Below are 8,865 nucleotides of genomic sequence, written 5' to 3' on the forward strand. Positions count from 1 at the left end.
GCAGATCTTTTAATGCGCTGACTGTACGCTCATGCAGTTAATTGATTAATAACACATCAGGCAGTTTGACAGCAGCGAAAGCACAGAAATACTTCAAGTTTAGATGTCAACTTTCTAACTTGCAACTGTGTGGGCTTCCTGTCAGACACTGCCAAAGATGTCGAGCTTGACATATCACATTAAAGAACGTGCTGCTATTTTAAACTTCAGGAGATTTAGTTTGCGTTTCCTGGAACAAAATTTTGTGTCAAACCATGTAAACAAACACTTCCTGTCGGCAGCTGCATGCAGATAGGTAACATCAGCTTGCCCAAATCACAGTCCAGGGTCTGTAGTGCCATTGCTGTATGTATAGTCAAACAATGCTGGTCAAATATCTATCAGTATCTTTGCAAAGTCATTCTAAGTGGCTGACATTCAAACCAACACTGCACTGACTACTCACAGTATAAGTGTCTCTGGAATGAGATAAATCTTATCATGCTTGAAGCACCAACAGAAAGGCAAATGAAAGGAATACAAATACAAGGGGAAGGCAAAAAGTCATCTAGACTGACTTATCAGATTTGATTTTTTTTTTTAAACCATAATGACAAGAAACAGGACAGCCCATACAAACAGATGTTGCAAGAAAGGCAAAATCTACCTGACTTCAAACAAGAAACAGGAAGCAGGGCCGCCCCAAACAAATCATTTGCCACCACCAATTCATTTTAGATTTTTGAAGTTGGATCATTCATTAGGAGCGTTATTGTAATATATATACCATTCAGTTGTGCGGTGCATCACTCTCAGAGCACAGGGCGTACTCTGGGCACAAACAGAGCAGTAGAACACCCGATGCAGTGAAACTTGATCTTTAATTGCACTGGATCTTAAAGTTTGCATTCTCCACCTCTGCAACAGCTGCTCCTCTCATCCACTGATGTGAGCTGATCAGCTCTGATCGGATAAACAGATGAAATTATCCATCACCATGTCAACTTCCACCAGAAAAAGCCACATTTATGCTGCCTGTTCGAGGCAAGAATATCACGGTAATGTTTGTAATATCTGCAGAAATCAGGATGTTTGTCAATTCTGATATTTCATTTTAAAGCCAATATCTGCCGATACCAATGACGTACTGATATGACCGTGCATCCCTACATGTTATGCCTTAGTTATTGTTTGTAAAGCACTGCCTGCGCATGTAGTATATGTTTCTCTAGAGATCGACACTGTTGTGTTACTTTTGAAGCCCCTTATGTCTCTTTTAATTGAGAGATGCTGTCATGCAGTGTATAATCACACACTGGACTGGCACGATGCCGCCGACATTTGGTTCTGTGTAAAAATGAAGTGGCGCTATAGAGAGGGGACTTTGTTGTGTCCCTTTAGCACAATCTCTATGTAAAAACGGCTATAGATTTTAATTCTGTGGGAAATACTGGGAAGGGACAGTGGATTTGTTTTTTCTTTGTATTACTTAATATCTTTAGGTTTATAACTGATGATTAAACAAACAAGCAATTGAAGATGTTACCTATCCAAAAAAATTGCCAATAATGTAAATAATCATTAGTTGCAGGCTTGAATGACATAGTTAAAAATAGCAGTTGTGTTTTAGCTCATTTAACTAAGAAACTGGATGTTTTTCCAGCATACATACACTGTCTGTTTAGTGCTCCACTTGGGGAAAAAACAATGCAACTCTCCACCTTAGACAGCAGTGAAACAACCAGCCAGCCAGCAGGCTGCTACTGCAGTTTTTCAGCTGCCCGAGGCTCCTGGTATGCAAAGGGAGCCAAGGAGAGCAGCAGCGCAGGCATGTGTCCGGGAACAGAGAGCACTCAGTGTGCCAAAGAAACAGCCGGGAGGAGATTTCCACCCGACAGGCCCCAATGCTACTGCTGCTGGTGGAGCCCGCCTGGGCCTGCGGAGGGAGCCCAGAGATGTGGCTCTGCATGGCAGCACAGAAAGGACCCTTTGTTATGAAGTATTCTGTGGTGTTAAGCCCCAAAGCGCACGAGCATCCCTCTGTACTGCCGCAAGGAAGGGGACACGAACAGACAGAAAGATGGAGAGAAAAAAGTGCAGAGAAAGAACATAAGGAGAGAGAGGTAAGATGAAACAAGAGAAACACTGTCATATGTTTTGTTGACAGTGGTGAAAGGTGGGGAAATCTGAGAATGGGACTGAAGCCAAACACAGTGTTCTTATCTGTGCTCACAAGATGTTTTCTCTAAGCTATGTTGTCAAACAGAAAAAGCCTCCGAATGCTGGACTGGGAGTTATAAACATCTCACTGCAGTTGCACAATGGGTTTTAAATTGAGAACCATTAAAGCTGGCCATTGTATATCTGCTAGCTCCTCTGTGAAGGCCTGAGAGAGTACAATGTGTAAAGACAAAACAAGTCAATTAGAACAATGGGAGTCAAATGAGTGATTGTGACGCTTTAAAAAAATGAAAAAATAAAATTAACTCTAATCATTTCGACAGTGAAAAACATCTTTAGGTTTGAATCAAGACATAAAAATGAAACACAGTCCAGCAAAATAAGCTGCCCATAAATATGCAGGCAAACACTGGGAACTGTTGATATCTGAAATCTTATTTACTGAATTTCTACAGGAATGTGGAGCAATGGTTGAAAGCAAACATCATACTGTTTGGTTCATTTTTATATTTGGTCACTTGACACTGTCCTGTTAGATAAAGTAGCCTACTGTTGGGACTAGAAGCAATAAACCGCTTTTAAGGTATACTGTGAAATGAAAGGTCATACTGTGTACATTTGCTTATCTATGAGTTTGAAAAACAAAAATGCAACTGGACAAAGCATCTCACCTTTGTTTTAATTATTTTAAAAAAGAAGGACTTTTTACACATTTTCCCACTAAAAGATGGTATCAGGTCTTCATTGTGGTGATAAAACATTTGCTCAACCACAACTAACCCTTGTGTTTTCATTACTTTAAGGGTCATTCTGACAACTCTGTAATACCATTATACTGTGATATTTTCTGAGATGGTTATTGTACTGTGAAAATCTCATTGCAATAGTCAGGACACTTTTCAGGGACAGTGGGTTTTATACATGTGGGGTCTCGATTCATTTACAGCAATCATAATTTTTAATCATTTTGTTAAAAAATAAGAACACAACTGGTTTTGGTAGGCAATGTTGACTAAACCAACTATCAATGTACTTTATAGCCTACATTATTGCTACAAAGCATGATAAAATAAAGTAAATGCGGCAACATCTCAGCTATTTTTGGCTGACACCAAATTTTCTCCTTTTGACTAAACCCATATCAAAGCAGATCATAACACTGAGATCACTCTTACCATAAAGGAGTATAAACAGTGAGGGAAATACATTATCCCCAACTCTCACAACAACATGTGGTGCACAACAATTTGATCAAAACATTGGTTAGCCCTACATTAGACACAGCACATAACCTATTTGCTTAGAGGGAACATTAGTCCCAGATGCCCTCCTCTCCCTGACTTCATAAATCTCTCAAATGTGTTTAATATTCGTTCTCCATCATCATAATAAACAACAGCCCACCTTTGGACTTCCCTGCCCTTTGCTGTGGTTAGGTGTCATATCTAACCCTTCCCAGCAAACACGAAACTCTTACTGGAACAAGCAAGGGAGTGGAAAATTGCAGTGTTAAGAATATTTGAGCAAGGCAGACCCTGAAAACTCAATAACACATCCCTGCAACTGCATGAAACGTGGTCAACTGGCTTGATGGTAGCTCTAAAGCAGAGTCACACGCTTCGACACGTGCAACTGTACTGCGAGCTATTTAAACAAAGAGTGTGGTGGGCTGCCAGGACTGCACACACACACACACACACACACAAGACAAAAACAAAGACAAAACCAGAGCAAACCCATTTTAACAATATAGCTACATGTACAATTGTTGGTCTTTGTTTCATTTAATCTCACGTTAGTACCACAGAAATAATTTGGATATTGTGCGACAACGTTTTTTTTAACTGTACATGAACAAAATGTAACAATACAGTAACGCTACAGCTGTTGACTGTTACAGGACTAACTAGCTGCTCGAGCCGGTTTCCTTGTTTTATTGTTTCGTTGAGCACTTTGTCACGCTAATAAATTGTATATGACTAAAACTTAAAACCACTTGGCTATGGTAGACTTGTCCAAAGATACAATTTACCGTAACAAATAGCTTATTAACGTTTGTCAGTTATCACGGCTAGCTCAATTAACAACATACTTAAGCTAGTTAGTTAAACGCAAATTGACAACTCATTGTTCTCTTTGACATAATATTTAATGTTCTCCTAGCGTGGGAAATATGTTTCGTATTTTTAATGGCGTTATCAACAAATATAAACGGACGGAAAGAGAAAGACAAGCGCAAGAGATCTCGTATTGGCCTATGTGTGCTTAGCTTGCGAAAAAAAAAAAACAGACAAGACTCACCAACGCAAAGGTTACCAGCGCGAGCCCTCCTCTCACTGCTTCACAATCGAGGCATTAACGGTGGTGAAAATAGAGACACCCAAAACCAGAATGAGGCAAAATAACACCAAAAATATATATGTGATGTTTTCGTCGTTTTAGTTCCGTCAGTGCTGCTCTGTTGTTCCTGGTCCTCCTCGGCTCGCCAGCTCTTTATTTTAGGTGAGCGGAAACACTCGCAGTGAGAACTCTACCAGCTGCCTCGCTCTTGCGCGGTCTCCATGGCTACCTCGTTAAAAGGGCGGATCCTAATCTGTCAAGCCAACCACAAGGTTCGACTTCAAAATAAAAGCATCGAATTCGGTGGAGGAGACAAAGGAAATGGACAAAAAAAGGGAAAAATACATAAAAATTCAGGACAATGAAAGCCAAAAAATATCTTAACCAGACATAAAAAATAACATGCATTATGATGTATGTGTTTAAAAAGAGAATACCTTTATGAAAATGTACAGTTATAATGTGTGATTATCAGAAAGGCTGAGATGCCTGGCTGCACTGATGGCATATCCTCATGAAAATATGAGGAATATCCACAATCACTAAAATAAACAAAACAACTTTCAGAGAGCCATTAATTGCAACAACAACAAAAAAAAGTGTTTTAATTATTTAAGTAATTTATCCAATGGACTGTACAAGGACAATTTAAATGTAGTTGTAAATATATGACAATAAATTTAAGAAATCTGAAATAAGAAATCCAAGAAACCTGATTCATAGGTATATGTGCAGGGTGGGGAAACTCTGAAAGTGGTGTTATTTTGGCTCTCGTCAATGCTGAAATTAGTTTGGTGAGGTTTACGTCTGGAATTTGGAGCCAATGGCAGTCATGTCTGTATGTAAATACCTGATTCACTGTGGAATGTTTTTATGTATTTTATGTATATATTTTTTCTATGCCCCTTTTCATTTTATTTTGTTGACATTATCTTGTTTTATTTTCTATTGGCATCTTTGTGAGCTGAATCCTTAATAAGGTTTGAATTGAATTGAACTGAATTGAATTGAAATAGAATATATGTCTCATGAAAATGAATCTTATCTACCTGTTTAAACACAACAATTAAAATGCTACAATACAAAAGAATAGTCTAAATTGAATTTTGGATATCTTAATGGCTATATAAAGTGTGTGTGTGTGTATGTATATGTATGTATGTATGTATGTGTGTATGTATGATTTTAAATGCACTGAAACACTGGTTTAGAAAAGTATTGTATGTATGTATTATTATTACCATTATTGTTGTTGTTATTATTAATAATGTTTTTACTTTCTGATACATTGATGGTTGCATGCTGAGCTATGTCTGTTATTTTTTATCATGCATTTTTCTGCTTCTGCTTCATCTAAAAAACATATCTGGGAGCACCTATAGCTATACCATCTGAAAAGATCTTACTGCAACTGCAATATCTCTGTCATCCCTGACAATTCACACAGAGTCTAGCTGGTGCTTTCACAAGACTGTTTCATTAGATCATCTGATATGTCTTTTCTTTGTAGCTGTTGCTGCTGGAGAGAGTACATCATCGCAGCCTGCATAAGCATTAGATGTACATTCGGATGAGTGGCGCATAGGTGATGGATAAAAAGACATGTGATCTGAATGTGTTTGTACAGTGGGCCTATGAGTATATTCCATTATGCACTGCACTGTATCTACACAATGTGCATGCACATAGACGATAGAAGAGAAAGAGTGGGTGGAATATTACTTTCATTCACTCTAGAGGGGAAAGGTGAGATTTCTCATTGTATCTGCAACCGCTGTTCACTCTGCACTGTAACCTTGTGAAACATAATGCGTCACTTCAAAGAAACATCAAAAGATGCAATTTTTTAACACCCCACATTACACCCTTAAGTATGTGCATATCTTAACATCTCTGTCCTAAAGATAGAGAGCATAAAACACTGAACCATTCATGCTTTTCATATATATATAAATATATATAATAGCTTGTTGATTTTTTTTTTAACCCATTAAATACAAGGGCCAGCCATGCCATCTAAATAAGGTTTATTAGAGAAATGTTGACTTGGAAGACATAAACCAGAGATGGCTTGACGTTAGTATAATGTCATCCGTATTATACAGTTTCAATTTTTAATATTTCAATATTTAGCAAGGTGAGCCATCTTTTTGAAAGCCTATTGAGATTTAATATTCTATACATTATATATGGTTATTAAATTTGTAACAGTTTTATCTATGGTTTCCTTCTACTTTTTTATATTTGTAGTAATGTCCTTGAAATGTTTAAATATTCTGTCTCTATACTTGTTATGATTTTATTGTACTTATTAAGAAAATGGTGCAAAGGTCCACTCTTATGAATTTCATGCATCAGCTGTTGGCAGAAAGGAAATTCAAACTCCAGCAATGACTACAGACGTACTACTCTCAATGTAAAATTGTGTCTCAAAAAGGCACCTCAAAGTCCAAAACTGATTGCCATTAGTTAAAACTCTAACATATCATGTAACTGGCACAAACACAGGGCTCCTGTCAGATGTTTAAAAGTGCGTTTATCTAGCTGTTACTAAATCCACATTTACTTTCACTTTCTCCATTTCCAGTTAATGCTGGCGCCCTGCCTTATCTCTGCGAACACCCTCTCCTGTCTTAATGTCCCTGTTATGCGTATGAAAGATTCCTCTCGCTTCATGATCCCAGAGGGTTTGAAGTCCTGGCACTGGCCAACCAATGATTAATTGGATAAAACTCCAGCTAAACTCCTTGACATGTCATTGAGTCCTGTAAATAACCTCTGACAAGACACACACAGGTGTACCCTGGAGATAAACATGAGGCAGCTGAGCTCGGTGTCCTACCATTTTGCTCATTAATATGAAAATATATGCAGCAAGGTGGTCCAACTAATCAGATGATCTATTCCATAGGGGGGGCATGTGTTGTAAATGAGTTTCCTATCATGTACTGTTCTTGTCTTATTGTGTTCATGCTGATAATGCAAGGACATAGCTAATGTAAATACCATATACTGTATTAGGGGATCAAAATTAATTGTCAGGGACTGTTCTATATAAATCTGAGGAGGTGGTGTGACTTAATTTTTTTTTTTTTGCTCTTCCTGAAGCTACAAAGATTTTTGACTTAGGGACTTAGGGAAAATACATGACCCTCCATCCACCATTACTTACTAGATTAAAAAAAAACACAACTCATCCTTTAATGGTAGAGTGTTAAAAGTTGTAAATTAAATCCTGGAGTTAAAAAACCTTTGATTTTCACTCAGCATTTTTTGTGGCAAAATTCTAAATGAGACATAGAATAAAGTGATTTTGTTAAAATATTACCATTTTAAGCTGCGATATATATATTTTTTCCCTGATGGAAGCATTGAATCCAATGTGTTCAAGGACTACTGCAAATATGAAAATTCCATTGTAATTTATGTTTTTATAGTTTATTGCTATGACAAAAAAAAAAAAAATTTTATTGCTGTTTGACAAATATCATCATAAACAGCAACAATAACACATATACACAGGGTAAGCAGTAGTTTGAACAAACACTATTCTGTCACTCCACACCGGTCAATTTCCCCCTAATTATTCAATATAATTTTCATGTACAGGCCCCATATTTTCCAAAATAGGTCCTGCCTGTTGTTCAGTTTGAAAATTAAATGTTTGTAATTGGCTATTTTGGTCAATTCACCACACTAGTCGCAATATGCTCAATATACAAAGTGTTGGGTTCAGTGTCAACACTGCACGAAGTACTTTGTCGAGGAATGTTATTATTTTTTCCCATAAAGTCCTCATTATTTGGCATTCATACAGCATGAGCACAAATGTGCCTCTGTTCATTTCACATCTCCAGTATTTGTTTTGCCATCTCACAGAGTGTCCAGTAAGACCTATGAATGATACTATAAGTAATTCACAGAGTCTGTACTTCTCTTAATGTCTTACACCAGGACCCAGTAATTTCCTTCCACCTCTCATTGTCTGTCTCCCAATTTTGGCAATTTTTTAAAGAAAACATGGTTTGTACAGCATGTTTTTAGAAAAGAATGGTGGTAAAATAAAATACAGCCATTTTAAATTGTATGCCCCTCTCCTACACCAATAAACATAAGTCAACAATAAACATAAGTCCCTCCCCAGAGCTTAAAAAATATTTAAAATGTCTTACCTTTTTTAACCTCCCTCCCGTCTCATAAATAACGAACAGTCCCTTATTTATGTTCAGGTAGGTCTTCTTAACGTTTCAAGCGTCCCCAAGTCTCGATTTTCTGTGCCAATCCTGACATCTAGTGTCTGCTTCACTTCCCTACATGCATGTAAAGGTTCATGAGTCGGTCATATTTATCGGCTAATTATTAATA

General features: G+C 37.5%; 1 protein-coding gene across 1 annotated transcript in view; it reads right to left on the reverse strand.

Annotated features, from left to right (window-relative positions):
* susd6 (sushi domain containing 6) overlaps window positions 1–4,693 on the reverse strand; it is a 41,173-nt gene extending 36,480 nt beyond the window's left edge. Inside the window, exon 1 of the mRNA XM_042503103.1 lies at window positions 4,462–4,693. The gene's annotated coding sequence lies outside the window, so the exon portion shown is untranslated. The remainder of the gene's footprint in view (window positions 1–4,461) is intronic.
* Between the last annotated feature and the right edge of the window lie 4,172 nt (window positions 4,694–8,865).

The sequence above is a fragment of the Plectropomus leopardus genome, chromosome 16 (assembly GCF_008729295.1).
Source record: "Plectropomus leopardus isolate mb chromosome 16, YSFRI_Pleo_2.0, whole genome shotgun sequence".
In the NCBI taxonomy this organism is placed as follows: domain Eukaryota; kingdom Metazoa; phylum Chordata; class Actinopteri; order Perciformes; family Serranidae; genus Plectropomus; species Plectropomus leopardus.